Raw genomic sequence first — 24,440 nt, 5'->3', positions numbered from 1 at the left:
CAGTCACAGGAAAGGGCTATAAAAGAGTCACTCAATGACTGTAGAGCGCCATTTCATAATTAAGTAATCACAGAAGTTAAAGTCCTTCAAAATATTTTACTATAGTTGTAAGTGTTATCGCCACCATTATACTGACAAGTCATAAGAATTATCTCTTATTTTATTAAAATGAAATACATGGAATTTGTGTTACTGAGAAAACTTCTGCAGGAATGCTCATTGCATTTAAACTGAACATATCTGAAATAGCATCGGCCTCCCAGGAGAATGGGTATGGATGACGGAGAGCAACTCCTCAGCATTAGCATTGACTCCTTACCCACTTCCCACTGAACCGACGTCTTCATGTTATGTGGAAGTTAACTTTACCAATAGTAGAATTGCATTTATTTTTATTAATATCATATGCCATATGGAATTCCACAGGAAATATCCTGTGTATCATGAGATATATGCACACAAAATTAGGCTAGGTTAGACCACCACTGAGTAAGAAAGATGATATTTGGGAGTTAAAAATGATGTAGTAACTTATTCACCAAATATTTATTGGGACCCTACAATGTGAATGAGACATTTTTGGGAGATTGTAATAATGATATTAATAATGCATAGTCCGGTTCCTGAAGTTTTACAGAGCCTTGCAAAAATGGATTAATAAATTATAATTGTTAGAATAAAGTTTAGTGTAGAGAAGTGAAACAGGAATGTATTTATTCCTTTTATCTACTTGGGATCACAGAAAACTTCCTCAAAGAAGTTCTGTCTGAAAGGAACTTTAAGGAATAAAATGCAATGGCTGGCCTCATTGGGAATATGCTTTAGATCAAATGGAGGAGACAGATTAAGCAACATAAAGAGCCTGTGAACAGCCTGCTGTATGCAGCAAGCTCACAGCAGCTGGTAATGAAAAGCAAGGTCAGGTGGCTCAGTGTAAGTATGGCTGAGGACAGCACAATAAGCAGTATGTTAGGGGATGTCTTATGATGGACTGGGATTTTATTCTGCAGGGCAAATGTCAATATACTTTCTCTAAAAAAGGTAAATGCATATTCAGCTCTTCTCTGGATCTGTGAAAGAAGTCAGAGTTAATGTGTAAATGAATGTGGGCATCTGTGTTCAAACAAAACTTTATTTACAAAAATAGACAGTGACATAGATTTAATCCATAGGCTATGGTTTGTCAACCCTTCACTGAATAGGATTAATCAAATATTGAAATAACTATATATGTGATTCTTAATAGAATATTTTGGCAGTTATAAGCTAGATGAGTAGGGAGATGCCAGAGGAGTTTAGAACAATCTTTTTTTTTAAAATAATACATTTTCATTCTTTTGGTAACTCAAGGAATTACAATAAAAGATAAGTAAGTTGAAAAGTTGGGCTATAATAATATTCAGGAGACACAAGCAATATGACCTGGTGTTAATTGATGTACAGGTTATGCAGTATGCTATAGCCACGGGAAAGCCAAGAAAAATTCAAATAAAATGGAAGAACAAATTTGTGAGGGGAAGAAGAAGTGGTAAACTCTGGGCTAACCCCAGAGGAATTGTGATACCAGATGAGGTTATGTTCTACACCTCGGCTGCTATGTCAGCAGATGAGCTTGTTGTCAGCCTGCCATGGAGTGTTACAGTCTTAAGGATGACAATCCCTAAGAAGAGAGTACAGAAAACAGAAGAAGCCTAAAGCGCATCCATTCAGTGCAATCACTGTTCATATTTTTCACATTAAACAGTAAACATAAATCCCCTATGAGAAATCCCCCTGCACTCTGAGCCTGATGTCTCCTGACATAAGTCAGATAGATTCTACCTCTTCAGATATGGGCCCTTATTAGTCTCAACTAGCAGTTCTTCTTTCCAAGAGTGTTCGCTTCTCTATGTTAAGGCATACTGAACTTCTTCTATTGCCCAAACATTTCTTCATGAAGAATTATCCTACCCAAAGTGTTCATTGCCAAGCACTGAGCTATGCTAGTCAATGGACTCCCTCATTGTTCAACTATTCTGGATAAGAATTTTAACCATTAGAGGAAAATGTTGCTAAAGATGTAGCACTAGGGCTCCACAGATCGAGGGGAGTGAGTTTTCAACTAGTTTTGCATTTGGACACTCACAGGTTTGTTCTGCCCCTGCTTCTTGCTAGCACTTTCTATGAAAAGGAAGCTCATACTTAGGTGAAGAAAGGGATCAGTCCAGGTGAGAGTACAACTGGATCTTGCCGACATATTTCAGTACCACAGTGAAGTTCAGCCACCTCTATACTGTGGCAATAAATTCTCTACTGGCACAAGCTACTTGAAAAGGCATTTTCAACTGAAAGCATAACTATCTAAAAAAGATCCATGAATAGAGAAGCCTATAGAACACAAAAAATTAAAGCAGAATCAGAATAATGGGAAACAGAAGGAGAAAGAACTAGAAATTGGCATTGGCATAGAGGAATCAGTGATTTTACAAAATTCACATTTTTTTTTAGAGACTTTTTAAAATAAAGGTCAATGGTGTCATCTCCTGCAGTATAATGAGACCTGATGAAAAAGTTTTATATGGCAATAGAGAAACCAGTGCCAAAGTCTGCCAACTTAATTTCAGGTGCAGAAACCAGATGGCTACTTTATTGCAATTGCTCTTTGGGTCCGTCCGGTTATAGGCTTACTTTTATCAAGACGTGACAAGATTGCTTACACAGCACATTACAAAGATATAAAAAGAGAATTACTGATAACATATTTCTGATTGAATTGTATACAGTTGGCAAAAATGGTTACTTGATAATCATATACACGTATGTATAAGAATACATACGTGCTAAACACAAACTACTACCATAAGTATGATTCACAGTGACAGTGAGGTAGTAGGCTAATGACAAGCTATGTTTATTATGAGATTAATAAGCTCTACGTCAGCATCCTCGCAGGGGTTGATCTTCATCTAGACGGCAAAAGAGTCTTCTCTTTGTCATTTTCAACCCCAGTATCATCCATGGCTCCTGCATAAGGCTCCCACTAGCTGGGGAGCATGCTTATTAATTGCCACTTTCCTCAATCACCTCTGAGTAGAGAAGGAAGATCTAATGATGGAGTTGAGAAGATGTACCAAGTGACAATTCCAGGGATAAGATAAAGAGAAAATGTCCCCACAGAATGCTGGGAGAATGCTCCACTTAGAAGAAAGGACATCAGGAAAATAGGATGGAATAGGACATTGTGATGGGTTGACAGATCTGGCTCCATGAGAATGTTATAGGCCAGACTCTAAGGGAAATGACTAAACAGACTCCATTTTGCTCTGAGACTCCTTCTTATGTAGAAATAAGCTTCTCTCATGGGAACACCCCACCTCTGTACCCATCATCAGTTACTTTGTGTGACATGTTTAACAATACAAAATGACAATTCCTATGTAAAGGAATTGTAAAATTCCTTTATGTAAAATTGCTCTCTTTTGATCCCTATTGCTCCTAAACAATGTACCATGTGGACAGTGATTGTGTGGATGTTAGTAACCATTCCTTAGTTTGTACCTAGGTACTTCCCCCTCTGTCGACGATCTCATGATGTTAGTTTGTAATTTCGAATCATAGCAACACTTATGATTGATGTGATTTTTGGTATAAGATCCCCTACAACTCAATAGTTGGGGCTGTTCTCCCAATAGCCATTTTTGGGGGCATGTGTGAGACAGTCAGCCAGCTGGCTTAATAAAGCCTCTCAAATTTGGACTTCTCAGTGTTGATTGGTCTGTTCTTAAGTTGCCCCATAACAGACATGACTGCAAGTGATCGGAAAGGTTTTCTTCCCCTAATGATGGCTGGCTGTACCGCGGGCTTCTGAGTAAACAAGGCAGAGCAACTAGTTGCAGACACAGCCAATGCCTCCCAGGATGGTCTGGGGATGAATGAGAAGTTCCCAGGAGATTCTAGCACAAGCATCATGAAAGTTAAAAGGGCAAAGGGAAAGAGAAGTGGCATGATTCTCCAGTCTAAGCAACTGCAAACTGGGTCAAACCCATGCAAAATCAGGAACTTTGGAATAGAGGGAGAAGATTGCTGAATTCTCAAACCATCTAGGGAGCTCATGATTAATTTTGTTAATTACATTTATTAATATAATCCTGGGGGGGGTCTTAGAAATTATTTTCTTGGGAACTCAATACCTGGGAAAAGTCAGGCAGGAATGTACCATTGTTATGTGAATCAGAGATGTTGTTTTTACAGTAGAGATACATGTATTGCTTCATAGTTAACTTACTCAAAAGATTTAGACCCTTAAATTAATTCTTCATCAACCATACACTTAGTGTCAACACTAACTTGTGAACACTGTTAAAATAAGACAATGCTACCTTTATTCTATATTATCCAATCTGAAAAAGTATTCGTTTTACCACTGGCCTTGAATACCCTGAACTAGCTTATTATTTCTATCTGTATTATGGTAGAAGGTGTTGTATAGACTCCCAGCCTTTTGTTGATGAAAAACACAACTTTTGGTAAGTTTATTACTTTAAAAAATCAAATACATAATCTCCCTACATTTTAAAATACTTCTCTTGTAGCTTATTTTCACTGGTCTCCCCCAGTTATGTAACAGATACTCCATTATGTAATTCACTTGTGTCAGGTCCACAGGATATTGTCTTGCTCAACTCCCTCAGCCAATTACAATCTGAAAAGATGTTAGTGTTCCTCTCAAGCCCCATAAAGCTTTTTGTCATTCTTGTTATTGTTGTTGTTGTGTTACAGAATCTAAAGTAATAGTTACAGAATCTTCCACTCAAAAGATGCAGACATATGCACATGGAAATCAAATTTCAATGGAGCAAAGTCTTCATGTGCTACATTAACCATGAAAATAAGCAAACATTCATGAAAGTTCAAGGGAATTTTTCTTCATTTTGATGTTTAGTTAAATGTCCCAAGACTTACTATGTTACTGGAATTGACATATTTTTATAATTAAGAGATAACTTCTAAACTTCTAGGAAAGTATGCCAATATTTTAGTCTGCTTTTCATAGCTGTGACCAAATACCAATAAGAACAACTTACAGGAGGAAAGATTTATTTTGGCTCACAGTTTCAGGATTCAGTCCATGGTCAACTAATTCCAAGGCAGAAACACTGACTGAAACATGAATAGAGGAAAGCTGCTCAGCTCATGATCACCAGATTACAGAGAAAGAGAGAGAGAAAACCAGAAAAAAGAGAAAACTTTCCAGAGTACACCCCCAGTGACCTACTTCCTTTAACTAGGTCCCATCTCCCAATAGTCCATCCTACTATCAATAGATGAATTCATTAAGTGGATTAATCCACTGATGAGGTTATGTCAGCAGCAGAGAATGAACTGCTGGGTCTTTGAACTGCCCAGAGACACAGGCAACACCTCTGCTGGGAATTTCTCTATACGATGTGCCAAACATTGCACAATGGATGTGGTGATGCCTAATAAAAGGGAGATTCTGTGCCAGCCACAGAACTTACTAGTTTATGGCCCTGGGTTCAAACGCAGTCTTGGGCATAAGCTGATAAGTTCTGATTGGGTTGTTTTACCCTCAGCTTCAGTTTTGTTTATCCTGAAGAACCTTCATCACAATAAATCCTTTTGATGTTTAAACCTGTAGAATCAACGTGCTGAGCTTGCTCATGGTCAGTCTTCCTCCAGAGAGGCAAGCTGAACCACCACGCCCTGGCTTTTTCTCTACATTTGTGTCCATCTGTCTTTTTCCTAATCCCCTCACCCACCTGTCCAGTTAGCCCTGAATAAACTGTGGCACAGGATATGACAAGGTGAGAGTCCTCTTATTCCAATCATTGTCTAAGTCCCCACCTCTGAACCTTGATGCACCTGAGCTTTTGGGGGACATTCCAGATCCAAACCATAAGGATGAGGTAGACCTGTTGCCAGAACTCCTGGTTAGTCGACAGGTGCACGGATGACTTGGGTAGAGGGTGTGGGACTCCCCAGCACTGCTCCTTCTACAGCTCATGCTATGCATTGCTCTCCAACAAAGGACGCTTCCTGTAGTCAAAGGTTTGCTGTAAAATTTAATAAATTTCCATTTATTACCTCTTGACATAAAATTCCTTACTAAGACCCTAATGAGCACCCAACAGTCTTCCTTTTATTTTATTTTATTTTTCTCCTTCCATTTTTCATCAGTGCCCTTCATCTTGTGAAAGGTGCTCTGGAAAAGTCATAAGTATGTAATAAAAAGATTTGTCTTGCTCTGTCTTGGGCAGATTTTAGGCCATATACTCAAGTTCAAGTGATATAGTAAGGAAGTCCTCCTTGGGAATGCTATTGGAGGACCATGGGACACGATGAAAAAGCAGGAGAAGCCAAATATGCCACTTGCCATGAAGAGTTCTGGACTAAGTTGTGCCTTGTAGTTTGGAGACAAAAGAGCAGGAGTTTGAAGTGCAAATCAAGTAACCGCTGGCTATAGGTCTCCTCAGGGGCATAAAGTCCAGGGGTAATGAGTCTCCCATCAGTAAGGGGACTCTAGTGGCCCAAACTTTGTCTTCTGAGCAAGGTGGAGGTGCAAGTAGCTGTAAGACACATAGGAACCTGGCTGGGAATGACAGACACACCGAGTTGCTTAAAAGGATCGGACTGATCCAGGGAGGCAGGACTTACAGGATGGTGGTTGAGGAGCTTGAAGAAGCCTCCCCCTGGAGAGAGCGCACTGATCTGGTGAAACCGTAAAGAGAAGCACTCGAATCTCTGCAGATGGCCAGAGGACTGGAACCAGAGCCATTTACTCAACAATACCTTGTAGAGCTAAGTGAGATGGGTGAGGGGCCATCTCCTTTGAACTACATGCTGTCCCCATCCCAGACAGTTCCAGTTCAGGAGGAGTGACCTCAGCTAAGGGAGGTTCATGATATTGACCTATCGCCTGAAGCGCATCTTCTCAGTGGCCAAGGAGGGCTTTGGTGGGGTTCAGCTATTCCAGACAGATGTGGCAGCCTACCTGGCCCCACACTGCAGATCCACACTGTGGTGAACTGAGGCACGAAACTGTCCCTTGTGCAGTCTTTTTGAGTTTGAGGGACACAGGTACCTTAATAATTATAAGGACTCTGGAAATGGGTTGCTGTTGCTGTTGCTGAGGGACACCGGGGCACCAGAAGTGGATGGCGTTTCAGGCCAGCTTACAACCAGCTTGAAGCAGACCTAGAGGCTCCATGGCTGCATTCGGAAAGTCTCCCAAAAAACAGACAAATAAAAAAAAAGAAGAAGAAGAAAAGGAAGCAAAAAAGTGGACACAGGTCTCAGTGACATGAATATTCAAATTTCAGAGATGGAAACATTCTCAGGTTTGGAAAATGTCCCATGCTAAAGTCAGGGCCTGATAGAGAGAGGTTGACAGGGACACTCGAAATGGAGACATTTGGACAGATTCCTAAAATGTCCTCTTTCCTGAACTTTCCTAGTTTGCTAAGAAATAGGCTTGTGTGACATGCTGGATGGATTCACCATGCTGATGAGACACGCGACGTAGGAAGGAGCATGATCAGCTCCTGCCAGGATGAGGTTCAAGCACAAGGAGAAACAGTTTGAAATAGCACCACCCACCCTGCCTCCACCTCCAGGCCAGGACCCAGCTGCTCTGCAGATGTCAGGACCCGGACTGAGGCTTGACTCTCTGTCTCCAAGATTACCCATGCTCCCATTTTGCACTATCTCTTTCTAAATAAATCTCTTGCTCCGATACTCTTAAGCATACAGAAATGTGCTTGTGAGAAGTTTTTGGTATTGTTGGTGTTCCACAGATCATCATTTCCTAAAGGCTGGAGTTGATAACAAAGATGGTGTCACAACAAAGGAATCGTTCTCAGGAGAGCTGGACCCAAATGACAAGGGGTGTGTGGTTACATATGACTGGTGCATTTGGAAGGCCAGGGTGGTACAGAGATGCAAGGTGATGGCAAACAGACCTCAGTGCTCCCAGGAGCCTCATAGATACACAGCCAGACAAGCCACCGCTTAGCATGCACGATTCAAAGACATGAAGAGCGGAGTAGGAACAAACTGAGGTCGCCCTCTTCATTGTGACATCCTGTGGCCGCTGCATGCTTATTTGTGGATATACATTGTGTGGTTTTCAGGGAAGCATGAAGCAATGTTATCGCAATTGGCAACCCCAAGGGTGTAAGCACACCACTCTGTATCCCTAACTAGATACCTGTTTTCCTTCCACTTCAGTGATGAAAAACAGACACAGGCAAAGAGATCACTTCCTTTGAAATTTTCTTTGAAAAATTTTCATCATACTATATAAAGAGTGAAGACGGAATGCCAGTGGAGTCCTTTCTCAGGTAGCTCTTGTCTTATCCTCTTGTGTCCAGTCGCCTCTGGATGTTGAAGATGATGTAAGTAAGACAGTGTTTTTGAGAATGGGAAAATGTTTAAGTGTATTTTAATTTGATCTAATAAATTAACATACTATGATGTTAATCACAAAATGCTTTATGTTGAATAAATAAAACACTCGCTCTCTGTTCTCACTACAAAAATACATTTCTCCATAAACAGGAATAACAGATCCCATCTATGAGAGGCACCCTGAAGTCACAATTACTTCGGGTATCTGTCATAGCAGTTGCTCTTTGGTCTTCACAAAATGCTTTGCTCAAACTCTTACAAGCAGTCTCTTAGGCAAAAAATTCAACTTCTCTCACTGGTAAAACTGGCAGCCACTTTTGTTTGGAATGGCATGCCAAGACTCGAGATAAAAATGTATTTATAAATACCATTTTATATCTTACCTTCTATCTCATATTTGTCTCATCTTATAATGACATGTTTATGTAATTTTGTTAATATACTAATAAATTTGTAAATATTCCTATGTGTTTATTCAGCTATTTCACTGCTGTGACTAAGTGACTGACCAGCACAACTGTAAAGGTGGACTCATGGCTCATGGTTTCAGAGGTCTCAATCCACAGACAGCGGTTCCATTTCTCAGGGTTTGAGGTGAGGCTGAACATCATGGTGGAGGAGTGTGGAAGAGGGAAGCAGCTCACATCATCAGGGAGCAGAGAGAGAGTCTCCACTCGCCAGATACAAATATATATACCCCAAAACCACACCCCAATTCCCACCTCCTCCAGCCACACCCTACCTGCCTCCAGTTACCAGGAAGTTAATCCCACCAGGAATTACTTCACTGATTAGGTTAAGACTCTCAAAACCCCATCATTTCTCCTCTGAACCTTCTTACATTGTCTCACAGGTGAGCTTTTGGGGGACATCTCACATCCAAACCAGAACACTATGCATCTTATGTTGATAAAGTAGCTACTACATGAAACTTTTAGTAATAGGACTACTAGGAAAGAAGTGTAAATAATGGATGTTCTTGATAAATTGATGAATTTTGCCATCAGTGATGTCAGTAAAGGTAATTCTAGATTTCCATATTTCCATGCCAGTCTTCATTTAAAAAGAGTGATAATATTCTTCGTAAAATAACACTCAGTACTTAATGAGAAATCATACCGAAGATATCAGAAGTATTTCCAATTAGATTTTATGGTCCTCTGAAGCTAAATCTTAAACCATGACTATAGAAGGTGTTTCATAACTGCTTTTTACATACACTCTCATATGCGTCTTTTGTTACACTGTTTTCTCTTTAGTTCTTTGTCCCACAAATTTAATTTTCTTATCAAATAAAGCAAAAATATCTATAAAAATATAAAATATCTAGAAATATGAAGACTCAACAGCAAGGAATAAATAATTGAAATTGAGATCAAAATAACTTTGTAAATAATATTTACCAAACTGAATATTTAAGGGAGGGGCAAATTTAAGGGAAGATTGAGAGTGGGAAAGACAATGATGGCCATTCATTATGAAATAAGCATTTCTATGAAGCATAGATGAGGCCTTGGGAAACTGCTTGAGATCTCAAGGTTTGAAGTGTCTTACCTTATAATTCTAAAATTCTAAAAGCAGTTCACAATCATGTAAATAAAGGAATTACCTAAGTCTAATATTTATCACTCAGATCAATCTGCACCATATATGAGAAACTTGCCGGTGTTTGGAATAAGATTTTCTGGTAGTCACAGTAACACTGTTGTCACTAATTAAAGATTAGTTCACCAAAATCTAAGCAACTTAAGAAGCCAATTCCAGGAAAACAAAGGCTGAAAGTTTTCCCTGGTAAGTGCATAATGATATATAATGGGGGTGGAGGGTAGGGGGTGAGAGAAGAGTGGAGGAACTTTAGATTGTATAGCGGAAAATGAGTGGGGGATTGTGAAAGATGGTGGAATGAGACAGACACCATTACCCTATGTACATGTATGATCACACGAATGCTATGAATATACATCATGCATGACCACAGAAATGAAAAGTTGTACCCCATTTGTGTACAATGATTCAAAATGCAGTCTGTAAATATTTTTTTAAAAAGAACTTAATTTAAACAAAAAAAAGAATCAATGATAGTAGGAAAGACATGATCAACAGCCATTCAAAATGCACGCTCTCTGTTCACCAATGGAACCCTGAAAGGAAGAGGGATGCTAACACGGTGACTCCTGCACCCTTGTCAACCACGAGGCCTGGCAACCCTCATGGCACCTGTGGCAGATTGTCCTTCTCCAAGAAGCTTTGGCACGACGCTCCCGTCGAAGCTGCTTAAACACTGGAATCTGTGGGCTGACGGGGGACAGCTCCCTGAAAAAACCAAACCAGCGATGTAACTCTAAGCAGTGTGATTGGTGGAGAGTGGAGTAACTTCAGACATGAAGGCCCATAGTGTTAAATGTAGGCCAAAACTCAAGCTGGGGAGGTCTGGGGAGGCGCTGGGGAGGTCTGGGGAGGCGCCGAGGAGGTCTGTTCTGTGGTTGGGTCTGGATCTCTTCCAGCCGGAGACTGGGACACTTGAAGTAAGCAGCACAGCTCACCAGCCAGTAAGATCTATTCCTGCCAGGCTGATCAGACAACCTACGTAGCTTCTCCTGTGCGGAACTGGCTCATATGCGGGGTAAGTGGTGCAGAGTCAAGACCCAGACTCCGGGAGTTGGTGGAAGCAGGCTTGTGGCGAGCAGCTTGCAAACTCGTTTATTGCAGGAACAGCTACACATTTTATAGGTTTCTTGCCCAATCACAAAGGGCCATGGGGGATCAGACCACCAGGTTCCTATACAGGTTCCCTTGGTAACATTGAGTCAATTTGGGGGAGTTGTATACTTTCCTAGGTGGCCAGAGTAGAAACTCCTCCCCACAGGTTTTCCTGTTGGGTCTGAATGTGTGAAGGTTTTCCTTCCACACTTGAGACGTTCACTGCTACCAGCCAAGAACTAGGATTTCTCCCAACAAATCTAGTCTTCCCGTTGGCCCCAGAGTTCAAAGGAATTTCCCCTTCTAAATTGCCTCCTACATTTTCTCAGCTATCAAATTTCTTGTTTCAAGTTATCAACTAAAACCATTATTTTTTTCCTTTCAGACATAAAACTCTTTTCAGATAAATATTGATATGTTTGAGAAATATATTTTCTTTAATTGATGCATCTATTATTTCAGAACCGATTGAATATAAGATTCAGCACAACAAAAATAGAATTTCAGAAGTGTTTATCATTGATAGGGAACATTTGAGGTGTGAACCATGCTTACTTTCCTGTGACATAGCTGAGAGGCCCACCATCCATCTCATGAAGACTGGTGATTTTTCCTTGTGATGACTTCTACTCTGCAAGTGACTCAGACCGTGAGGTACTCATAAGTACAACGTAGCACCGTGATGGCAACGATTTTTGCTTAAAACAACTACATATCAAATTTTACTAAGAATATAATTAATTTAGTCCTCAGTGATGTTGAGGAGAGATGAAAGGTCAAGGGTGAAACGCTCTGCTATGTAACTAGCACAGCAAATCAGGCTTCCACAAGTTAATGAAGAACATATATGTTCAAAGGAAGGTGCAGAATGTCAGTTACGCCACAAGCATCACTTCAGGTTGAGTTTTATACGCATCAGGTAAAATGTTGATATGATTTCCAAAACTCTAACACTGGAGATGCTGGGATAGGAACAGTGCACAGGGCCATGCCATGCAAGTTTGTAAGATGTTGGCTATTCCCAGAGGTTTATTTGAGAATATTTTCAGCTATGCTGAAATCTTTGTATCACTCCTTTAACTATTTCAGAAATGTCAGCTTTAGAAATAATCATTTTATCCTACAGGTCTTTATTATTTCAAAAATATACATGTGATATTCTTACAGATCTTATAAAGCCTCTTCCTTACCCAGTATCAGCCTCAACCAATTGTAAGTAAGGGTAGGGTGGGCTTGTCTTCTCCTTAAATCAATACCCTTAATGACCATCTATATAAAATGAGCTGCTTTTTCACACACAATTTCATTCATAAATTTCAAAATATCAGGCATGTCCCTCTAATCTCATGTTATTAGTAAGAGAGGAAACATTTCCCTAAGCCTGGTTCAGATGCAAAGTTCAGTGGACGACTGGACTCAGACACAACCCCACACAAGTGCTCAAAGTTAACTGCATTTCTTTCTGGTTCCCAAGAATCTAGCAACTCAAAGAAATTAGTAATATTGTTAGGTTTTTCTCCTTGGCTCTAAACCAGTGATGTTTGAGTATTTACACTCTACCATCCCTGAAGAAAACTAATATGTATTTTGCATTTTAACTTTGGATTTTTCTACCAAAACTCTGTGGCATTCACTTAAGTATAAATATCACTAGCTCACCAAAACTTACAGTCCAGATGAATTCAGTGCCCTACCAAGGCAAATGTATGTACCAAGAAGCAGACCAGGAAACCACATTCAGATCCAAAGTTGTGGGAAAGATGCATACAGGCCTAGGAGTCTGCATCCTTTGCAAATGCCTTCTGAACTCAATGCCAACATGGATTACAGTTACGTGGATAACTAAGGTACTTAAAATATGCTCCAAAATCATCAAGAGGAATGGAACGTTGTCAGCTTCATGCCAAAAGCATCATGTCTGCAGTGCAATCACCTGTCAGACTATTATCATCTCAGTCCAGGTGTTGAGTAGCCTGCCTGGGTTTGAGCTGAGCTCACCACTCATCATTAAAATTCACCACGTCTGAATCTCCTCAACTGTAAGAGGCAAATGAGTTTTAAAAGAATTTACTTGGAATAGAATAAGAGGACCATGAAAGCTAGCTGCACTGGGATCGTCTCTACCTGACACAGCTCATCACTCTGCCCATTCTAAAGGGCATTACGAGTTTATCAAACACTTCGTAATTAACACTTCTTTTGAATGTACTCTGATGGGTAAAAGATCTTCTTTCCTAGAAAGACAAGTAGAGAGGATTCTTTACAAAGTTCTGTAGAGGCTCACTTTCTAAAAATGATCAACAAAGAAAAGTGTTTGTCTAGATAATGGTCTGAGTGAAGCATCCAGAGTTGGGGTTAGTGTTGATCTGTATGGAGCCCGCACAGCTTTACAACAGCTGGATAGCAACTCCCCAAAGCCCCATTCCACTGGGTCAAGGGTGAAGGTGAGAAGGTGTGATGCGTGTGCTCATGCTTGTAGGCATGTATGTTTGTTGGCCACAGGTAGGTCTGGCGTGTTATGGAAAGACTGTGGTACTGGCCACCTTTATACCGTGAGAGCTTTAAGAAAACCTCTGAACATGTTCAGATGTTCAAGATATATGACAGAAAGTGCAGGTGGACACATTTTGAAAATCAGAGTCATGATTTATAGGGTGATTTGAAAAGGAAGATTGAGTATAATACTTGCACATGCATAAAATAATAAAAGATCTTTGTTGCATGCAGGGAATACAACCTAGATTAGGACTACCCTCTGACAACGTTTGTGATGTTCACTTAACTCTGCATTAGTAAATAAACTTCAATAAAGATGGTGGATTTTAGCAACCTGGAGTATGGCTTTAATCACAAAGCATGGTTTAGCAAGAATTTGTATTAGAGTTGGTCAGGAATAAGATACAAGTGGATAGAAATTTTTATTACACATGGGCTCCACAACTTCCTTTGGAACTAATGGAATGCTGATGGAATTCATGGGATACAAATTTACTGAGAAGACCCAGAACAGGAAAGCTATTGCTTTAGAAATGGTGTCACAACATAACTGTGCAGAGAGACATGACAGATGATGCTTCATGCACACACACACACACACACACACACCACACATTCATGAACTTTCATTCACATATTTAATGAGCGCCTGTGGCATATCCAGTAATGCTAAGGGAGAAACTCATAGCCTCGACCTTGTTGAATTCATCATTTTTCACTGTAAGAACAAAGACATCAAAGAGTTTCAAAAGGATCTGCCATTTGTGGAGGCCCAAATCCAGCACAATCAGGGAGTACAGAGGGCTGCCATCACACAAAGTATGCTAATTCATGAAAAACCTCAAAGGTACAATTCAGGCTCAGAGAACATAAATCTATCCCCCCACAGTTCACTTTCAATACTGAAAACCAATTGTGCAAAGTGAGCTTTGGTTACAGCATGATCAGTAATCCTCTGAGCTCACTCTACTCAAAGAATTACCTATTGCTAAACATGGTAACAAAGCTGCCCAGTTGACTATCCCTTGAGTAATAAAGATGGAGGAAAACAGCCTTTGGAGTCCACAAAGAAGGTATAAAAATTAGGGAACCAAACCATCAGGGCTGAGGAGACATAGAATAGGCCCAGTGTCCAGTGGAGAACCACAAGGATTCCCTCTGTCCTGGAGTAATTAGAGGTTGTGTGATAGAATTCAGAAGACAGGTGCATCCATTGGAATAGTTACCCAAAGACTCAGGATTCTGATGAACATATGCAACTACACAGAGAAAATAGTTAAAAATTGAATCACTTGTCTCTGTTTTGGAGGGTGGCTGGTTGAAAGGAGGGTAATCAATAGAACAGAATCAGTTTTAATTGTGTTTGATCTGACTTACATAGGTTTGACCCACAGTGTTTATAAAAAGTTAGATCTGTCAACAATATTTTAAAAATTAGGGTATTTTGCACAGAAATATATTCATGACTTCTCTTATTCTACTTATTATTTATTTTAAATTTAATTTCTAAAAATACTTTGAGTTAATTGTAGCTTCACATGTAAGAATTAATACAGAGTGATCCTACATACAATTTTCCCTGCTTCCTCCAATTGAAATATCTCATAAAACTATACCCAATCTCACAAACAGGATATTTCCATTGATGTAGTCAATATACAAATGTTTCCATAATCATGAAAATCCCTTACCTTTTCCTTTTCTAGACACATACCACCTCCCACCCCTTGACCTCAGCCTTGCCCCTCATGTTTAGCAACTACCAATGGATTTTCAATTCTCTAAAGTAATTTTTTAAATGTTGCATTGCATATATGGAGTTTTATATGTTTGAGATTTTTTATTAATTCAGAATAATTCCTGGAGATTCATCCAAGTCGTTGCATTATCAGTGGTAAATTTCCTTTGTGTTGCTGGATAACAGGCCATAGTGTGAATGTTCCAGTTTGTGAAAACATTCACCTATGAAGAACAACTAGATCCTTTCCATTTTCAGGTATCATTGATAAAGTCACACGGACATGTGTGTACAGGTTTTTGTGTGAATATAAATTATCATGTGTCTAGGATAATTTCCCAAGTGTAATTGCTGGGTTGTATGATAAGTGTACATTTAGTTTTATAAGAAACTGATAAACTATTCCAAAGTGGTGGCATCCTTTTGATTGTCACTAGCAATGCAGGAGTGATTCAGTTTCTTTATGTCCTTTCCAGCATTTAATGTTCTCATTGTTTTTATTTTGTCAGTTCTGATCCTTTTGTACTGATATCTCATTGTGAGTTTCAAGTGTCTTTCTCTAATAGGCTGTAACTAATTTTGTGCTCTTTTATATTTTTAAATTATTTTAATTGACTTGAGAGGAGTACTTTTTCAATCATGAAATGTTAGAATTTTTCAAAAGGAATGAAACATATATGTCCAAACTGCTTTGTTTGGATGGGCGTTCCTTGTCAAGTGATACTAAATAGACTCACTCATAGTGAAGGGAATTGGTTGTTAATTCTGATCAGGCTTTTCCTTAAACTTTCATAAGACAGTAATAAAAGTACTTTATATATTGAAAAGCTTCTTAGAGTTTCCCTAAATATAGCTTCGTAACCAACTCAGGATGTTTGAACCAAAGATTAAACTAGAAAGAAGAAGATTCCTTCATCACTCTTCAAAATCATCTTCAAGTCTGACTGTCTGCCTCTGTATTACTCTCAGACTAACTTGCAGAAGCATTATTAGTTTGCCTTAGCTCATTCAATTCACCTCCATAATCCCAAGTACTTAACATGACTTAAGTCCTTCACACAGGATGATAAATTTAAAAACAGAACTCTTCACCTGAGTCTTTCAAATTTGTTTAGCTAATTCTGTTTAAATATTTTAAAGCATACAGATTAGCTAATTTTAACAGCATATAATACAATATTATTTCCATCTGTAAATTTGAAATCTGGAAACATCATTCCTTACCATTTCCTAATAGAAGTCTATTTTTAACTCATGATTTTCACTCTCTAACTGAGCAAGTTTAAAGAATTCTACTTTTTTGCTGTTTTAAAACTATACATAAAGAAAAATGAGCACAGAGAAGTATTAAAGGAAAGCATTACATTGAGGTTAAAATAATCAGACTGTTTTCTGTTGTCCAAAGTCCCTATTTTATAAACATTTATGGGTGGATATGATTACTCTTCATGGCAACTTTATTAAAATGCCCATTTTTTACATAGCAATTGATTTTGAAATTTCCAAGGGTAGAAAACACATATGCTAATATTCACCTCCCTTATTTTTCATAGGAAAAAAAGCTTCAATATTTGAATTTGGTGTCAAGTGTTCCACAAGTTATTTTCTCGTCTGTCTATATTTCCATCCCAGAGCTTGTGACTTTAAGAGAATTATCTCAACGTATGTCATATCTGACAAGTAGACTAACTCCATGGGCAACTGGCAAGTCATATGTGTTCTCCCTTCTCAAGTCAATTTTTCTCTCACATAGACCTCCTTTGTAGGAAGCAACAGTCACACTAAATGAAAAATGTTCCTGGGGTAGAGACTTATTCAATCTTGCAGTTGAAGGGTATAATAATTTCCAAACCTTTCCCATGACAAATAAGGTAAATAATACTCAAACAACAGTAGCAGTTTGCCTTAGTATTACACACAATGTGATTCAGGTGTACGGACCTAATTCTTTAATGTTTCAGACCAGTTGCTATCAGTAGTCACTCAATGTCCTATAGGGTCAGCATGCATTGAAAAAGGCCTTAGGGGAGACAAGCAAGGACTATATGACATGAAAAAGGCCTTAGAGGAGACAAGCAAGGACTGTATGACATCTTCACCTCACCATTAGTGAAGAAGATCTTCCCATCTCCTCAGACGCTTTAAGGTAGGACATAAAACCCCATAGAAAAGACTGAGGGTGGGGGTTAAGGAGACAGACAGAGATCAACTGAAAAACACTTGGCATATGAAGAAATCTCCAAATTTATTAAAATAAATCAAAAGTACTACTAGGTTATTTACATAGGAGGATATACTGAAAATTAACAAGGATTTCCATTCTAGTTCTTCAGATATTTCAAAATGAATGGGCAGAAAAAGGGAGAGGGTATAAGCATTAATGTTAAGGTAATATTTAAAATAAGATTAAAAGCTGGTGATATTATCAAGTTTGTTAGCATTAGCCACAAGTTCCTGCACTGGAACAGAACAACTCAATTAGGAAGGTGAGTTGCAGAAATTAAATGATTACATATGAAAACATAATTTTGGTTATACCTAAGAGCTAATACACAAAGCTCAAATTCTCACAATAGGAAGTAGGTAGAGATTCTAACCACGAGACTAACAAAAAAATCTTCCAAAGCAAGAAAACTTTTCTCTATAACATTTTAAACATAGTCCATCATAAAGGATTACACACATCTCTAAAGGGTGGTGTGGACCTACTATAACAAACATGAAGAATATATTTGAATGAGCAATATTATTGAAGATGTCATAAAGATTATAATACATAGATTAAGGAAATAAATTACCCATGGAAATAAACTTAGAATGTTAGTGGACAATTTGCCTGTTCATTCAATAGAAAAACTTAAACTTATAATTGTTACATAATATTTCTGGAATTTTCTATTAAGTTATGGTAGAGACATTATAAAATTCCAACCTACCAAGAGCCAGTGGAACCCAATTATCTTTTATAATGGCATGATTTGTTAGTTGCTGCATGTTGCCCTTGGTATTGTCTAAGTGTACACTTAATGATGATACAGAAATCAAATTCACAAAATGTAACTTCTATGCCAAGCCAGCCCCATAAATCACAGGGCTATGGATTAATGGGAAGCAAAAATGCATCCGGCACATATGCTCACTGCGTAGGCATCTTCTTCTTCCACAAGTAGAAACCAGTCTTCATTAAGGTTTTTTTATAATCTCAAACATGCATATTTTTAAAGAGCTTGACACTCACTTTTCAGAATGAATTGTAAACAACTATACAAGTTTTAGAAAACAATAAAACTGCCAAAATAGGTTGAGGAATAATCTTTTTTGGTCAAAGCACATTCATTCGAGACAACGGAGCCCATGCTAACGTGGTCCTTGCCAGCTCTCTCCATCCTCAGCAAATGTGTTCTAGAAATAGGAAGCTGTACCACGCTTACCTCAGGAAAGTATTTGATTGCTAGTGGCAGTGCAGTCAAAAGTTTTCAAACTCTGCTCATTATGTGAAGAAAGAGCCTAATGAGCAAGCGTGAAATGCTGCACCTCCTCTAACAGCTCCTCTTTCTGGATTTACAGAGTTTAATGAATCATTTAACAAAAACAGCCTAACTATCCAGGCATATAAAAGTCAGATTCATTCATCACTTGAAAGCTCTGGCCACAGGGATGATGCAGGAACGTCTTACAAATTGGAATAAATGCCACCATTTCTTGCGAGCAGTCTCTCACAGTCCACATCTTGTTAAGGGTTACATAATGAATATTTTCCTTATCTTTGTGTTTTTAAACATTTCATTCTTCAGTCTTAATTTTTGCTCTGAAATAAGTTCTTGTCTTTTGGTGGTTCATCTTGAAACCCCAGGGTGCCAGGTCACCGTGCTCCAGCTAGGTTTGGAGTGGAGCTTTGTGCTTAGCAAGGGGTGCCAGCTCTAGAAACATGCTTGCATAAGTAAATGAGCAGTCAAATGCATGAGTGGATGAACCTTCAAAAGGGGAGCACCTAGTAAAATGGGTGCTGATTCCAGTGAGTCCGGGTTTTCTATACATCTCTCAGTACCCATGGGAGTGACTTCAGGTAAAGACAATGAAGGGTGTGATTGTTACAGGTTCCTCTCATGGCACAGTCCTCTTCCAACTTAAGTTGCTCTTCAGAGTTGAATCTCGTGTGTGGAAAGGGAGAGAAACATCTTCCCTCTTATGGCGCACACAGACTCAACCATGGTAGGACCAGTAAACCCCGGAAGATGTGGTTCACCCAGAGTCAGGAAAGGAAGAGGCTAGACGGAGCACACACGCCCCCTATGGATGCAGATCTTACAGAATGAAAAGCAAAACAGAACAAAAATAGCTCCCATTTCACCAGGGGAGGCATCAGAAAAACTGAGTCCCAACCTCATTTCTGCCTGTGCTGTCCAGGTAACCCAGGGAGAAGCGCTTCATCTCCTCAGGTTTCAGTTCCTTTGTCTCTGAAATCGGGATATTAATTTTGACATCTGAAGGGTTGTTTGAGAATGAAATGAAATCTTATTTCCACAGTTAAGTACTGTACAAATCTCAGTTATTAGACTCTTAAAGATGGGTGATGAGTGGAAGCTGATGGCTGAAGGATGGCTGATGGAAACGAGGGCTGGATATTTATGCTAAAACCTTGAAATTTCTGTAGCCTGAAGTACACGTCGGAATCATTACAAAGTGTGCTCATGAGAGAAGTTCCAAGATTGTTCAAAATGACATTTCTGCCTGACAGCTGTCACAGAATTTACCCAGGGAGTCTTCGGGGAATGGCTTACCCTGGTTTTACCTCAAAGAAACTAAGGAATTAAAAACGCAAGAAAGACCAAGCACAGGCACATAGCTATGTCCTTTCTTCCTGCCTTCTGACTCAGATACCCAGGGCCACACTCGTCATGTAACTAGGTCCTGTGTCCCTTTGCGTCACTGAGTGCTGTGTGGGGACAGCCCCCTCCACTTGAACCTCTTCTTCCACATCCTCCACCAAAAACCTCCATCTTTCTACACCAAGCCAAGTCCTAGTTAAAAACAAAGAAACACACAGAAAACACTGGGTGAAACTGAACATCAGGAATCTGCAGATTGGTGGAAACAGTCCAGCCAGGGCTCAGCACTGCAGAGGGACAGAGGTCGGGTGGGGACAAATGGAACTGAGAGCAAGCCGCGGCCACTGCTGCACCAACCGACCTGTGGACGGAGCGCCGCCCTGCTGCTCTCTCCGCTGCGCCCTTGCTCTTTCCCTCCTCCCCTTTCTCTCTTCCTCCTCTGTTTCCTCCTCACGCCCTCACATTCTCCTTCTGTCCTCAGCCCAGCTGCCTTCATTACACATTGTCCACCTTTCTCTAGTTCCTTCCTTGCTTTCTTTGAGTTTTCATTTTTCTTCCTATTTTTCTCCCCATTTTCTTTATCTTTCATTTTTATTTTTCAGCACTTGTGTATTACATTATATTTAATGATAAGATGAAGTGGTTTCATAATAAGAAAAACATCGACAAGCGTGTATCCTATTTGGATTTGAAGATTACTGTCGGGTAAAGAGACTGACTCTGCTTCTGCTCTCTTGAACCTTGAGCCACCTATGGATTATATCTACCCTGGTTTTTCTTCAGGCAAACTCTTTTCTTTAAACTCTTAATTTTAAGAACTGTGAAGACTGAGGAAGCTGCAGAAATCACCTTCTGAGGCTCCACACTTCCTACTTCAGGGATCTCTGGGAGGTCCCACATGCACCGCCCAGCAGGGAAGACGGCTCTGGGCTGCGGGCACAGGGAATGTACCAGTGTGCGTGTTCATTTTTATTTATTTTTATTGACATATGATTAACATGAAGGTCACATATTGAAGGTGCACACGCGATGTTTTGAATTACACTATGCACTGTGAAATGGTTGCCACAGTCAGGCTAATTAAACCATCATCACAATTAGTTGGGTACTATTAGTTTACTTTTGTGGTGAGAATACCCAAGATCTACTCTGGCAGCAAATCTCAAGCACGTGGTCCACTCTCATTAACTGCGGTTGCTGTAGTGTTAGGTATTGCTGCCGTTGCCAGTCACCAAATCCGGTCCCTGGCAGTTAGCTGACAGAATAGCTCTGTCATAGCCAATGAGAAAGGTAGAGTTTTCCATTTAAAATAATATCAAATATAGACCCTCATCAGTGCCTATTTTATGACTGAATAAAATAAAGGGTGTCTCAATATAATTGTTTCATTACTAGTTCTTGAATGTAAGGAAAAAAAAAAAACAGTCTTGCCACATACTCCAGATTTTGACAAAGAAAGACTACATTTGCTTTTAGGGAGTGAAATAACATGTATACACATACAGATGAACATATGTGATGTACACATAAACATGTGTGATGTTTTAAAAATATCTGTTGAGTACCTCATCAAGGAGAGCATTTTATAAAGCAAATAACTAACCTTATACTATAGTGGGAAATAAAATGTGTGTTCTAGGATGATGTCAAAACGTCTATATGAGAAGATAGGTATCAAGAAAGGCATTGTCTGCAAGCATTTCTCCTGGGACTCAGCCTTCAGATTCCAATTATTATGCGCACATCTTTCTCTACCTGTGCCTCTCACCACAGTATGCTAACCTAATATATTTATATGAATCAGTGAGTGTACACAGGAAACACACATTAGCCTATTTACATCTTTTTTATTTGATATTTTAGGTAACACACTGAGTTAGAAATTAAAATACCACTACACAGTGAGTACGTGGGGGAGGGATTCTGGGCCACATTTATCAGTGACTTTTATTTGTCTACGACATTCCAAAATCCTGCTACCTGAACAGGACTTCTGTCCTTCCCCCAAAGCAGGTGCTGATGGTGATGGCAATAACATCAACATTTCTAATGTATATAATTAAGACTCACTTTAGGAAGAAGGTTTAAAAGAATGGCAAAGGAGGACGAATGTTTTACACACACATACAGATATTTACACATGCATCTTATCATTTCAAGTATATCCATATATTACTACAACATTTATTATATTACATTTACAAACATGTTGATTTCCAATAATGGTTTAAAATATATCATCTCCAAATGCGTAGACTCTTCTAAATATACATTGTTCACAACAAAAAACACACACCTTCAGTATTTTACTCCATAGTGCATGGTGATCTCACATGAGGTCCGGAGCTGGGCGCAGGGAGCCTCATGAATGACCAGACCATTTTCCTCAGTGACTGTTAGAGGCAGGAAATGTGTGGGAAAGCAGGGTCTGAACAGCAGGTACGGAGACAAAGTTAGGACAGACATCATGAGCTCAGTGTTCTGTACCACAGTTGGGTGACTGCAGTCCACTATAACCTGAGATATACTGTAAGTGAGGAGCTTAAACAAAGCCATGATAGGGAGATGGGCAGGTGAATCCCTGACCTGGTCAGGACATGCTGCATGCTTGTACTGAAATACCACATTGTGTCTTGTGAATATGCACAATTAATATGCATTAATAAAATTTAAGAAATGCTAACTACCCTGATTTGATTATTATACATCGTATAGATGTATCATATTATTACATTGTAAAAATAAAAACGATAATAAATGAAAAAAGAGGAAAGACCTGCAGCATGAATGTTCACAGTAGCACACATTTAGAAAGAGCCCAGAAATCTCTCAGGGATTAACACCTAGGATGTCAGACAAGCTGCATATGTCTATATTAAACAGACTGGTGTGTCCCCAGTCTGGAATATTAGTCTGCACTAAAGACAACTGTACCCCAAGTCCACACAAATCTCCACATCATTATTAATGGAAACTATCAACCCCAAAGTTTAACTGCTTAATATTTCCACTTAAATAGTCTTGTGCTATTAAAGAAATGCATGGTGTATAAGAATTAAATGCATTTATAGTCCACATTTTCTGTTTCTCACATCTAAAGCTTATCTCAAAGAAAATTACTTGAATTGAAAAAAATGTAAGCAAGGACATACTGGACTTAACTGTTGATATAAGCATGCCTATATGTTTGCCTTGATTTCATCATACAGGATGCCACAAATTATAGTGTTATAATGTATGCATATATGACTATGTAACAACAAATCCCACATATATAATTATAATGCAACAATAAAGAATACAGAAAGAATGGGCTGTTTCTCCAGTTGTGGATTTCCTAAGCTAGGTTTCTTCATTGCTGTGTCTCCAGGTCAAATTTCACCTGCCCAAAAATGTCACAAGCATGTGCATATTTTTTTCAATGGCCTCCTGTCTTCACATGATCTTTGAATGAAGGATATTATTTCTTATGTATTAAGATTTTCTCAAACATCTAGAAAGTAATGAACTAAAACAGGCATAGCATTATCTACACCCAGTTCCATTTTATTTTTCCCTCTCATGGCCTGGAATGAAGAGCTGTAATTAATATCCTTTGCATTGCCTCTTTAATATCATTCCTTTTAGAAACACTTGGCAATTTAATGAAGTCATTTGTTCAAGCAGGTTCTTTGAGCAAATGCACCGCTCCTTAGGAATAAATTAGACATTTCCAGAGGTACTTTAACACCTTTGCAAGGTCGGTCATCAATATCTTACAGAAGTTTGTTAATAAAAATATGTAAAAGAGTATAACTCCTGCACAAACTCATCGGCAAATTGAGAATAAAGATCTGGGCTTAGAAATGTGTATTAACCAGTGGACCCTAGGGTTGAATTAGTTAAATGGTAACTATGACACCATAGAATTACCTGAAAGCAATTTAAGGGATGATAATCATTCATGGAATCCCTACTAAAAGCCAGGAACAGGGTAACTATTCCATATATATTATCTCCCTCAGTCATCACAACTTATCTCTACTTTCCCAAGAAAAGTAATAGCAATATTGAGATTCGTATTTCCAAAGCCAAAATCTTAAATCTAGTACCAAAATTAACTCTGTAGACCATTACCTTTCCATTATGTTTCATGAACTTACCAGAACGTGGAAGAAATTAAACAAAAATACACATTTTTGTTAGCATTGTTGCTATTCTACTTCACAACCAAAAAAAAAAAAAATACCCCACGAAATAAATAAAAGTTTAATTATATTTACTTAAATTAT

Source organism: Sciurus carolinensis, chromosome 15, assembly GCF_902686445.1.
Source record: "Sciurus carolinensis chromosome 15, mSciCar1.2, whole genome shotgun sequence".
Classification (NCBI taxonomy): domain Eukaryota; kingdom Metazoa; phylum Chordata; class Mammalia; order Rodentia; family Sciuridae; genus Sciurus; species Sciurus carolinensis.
Note: the sequence above shows the minus strand (reverse complement) of the source record.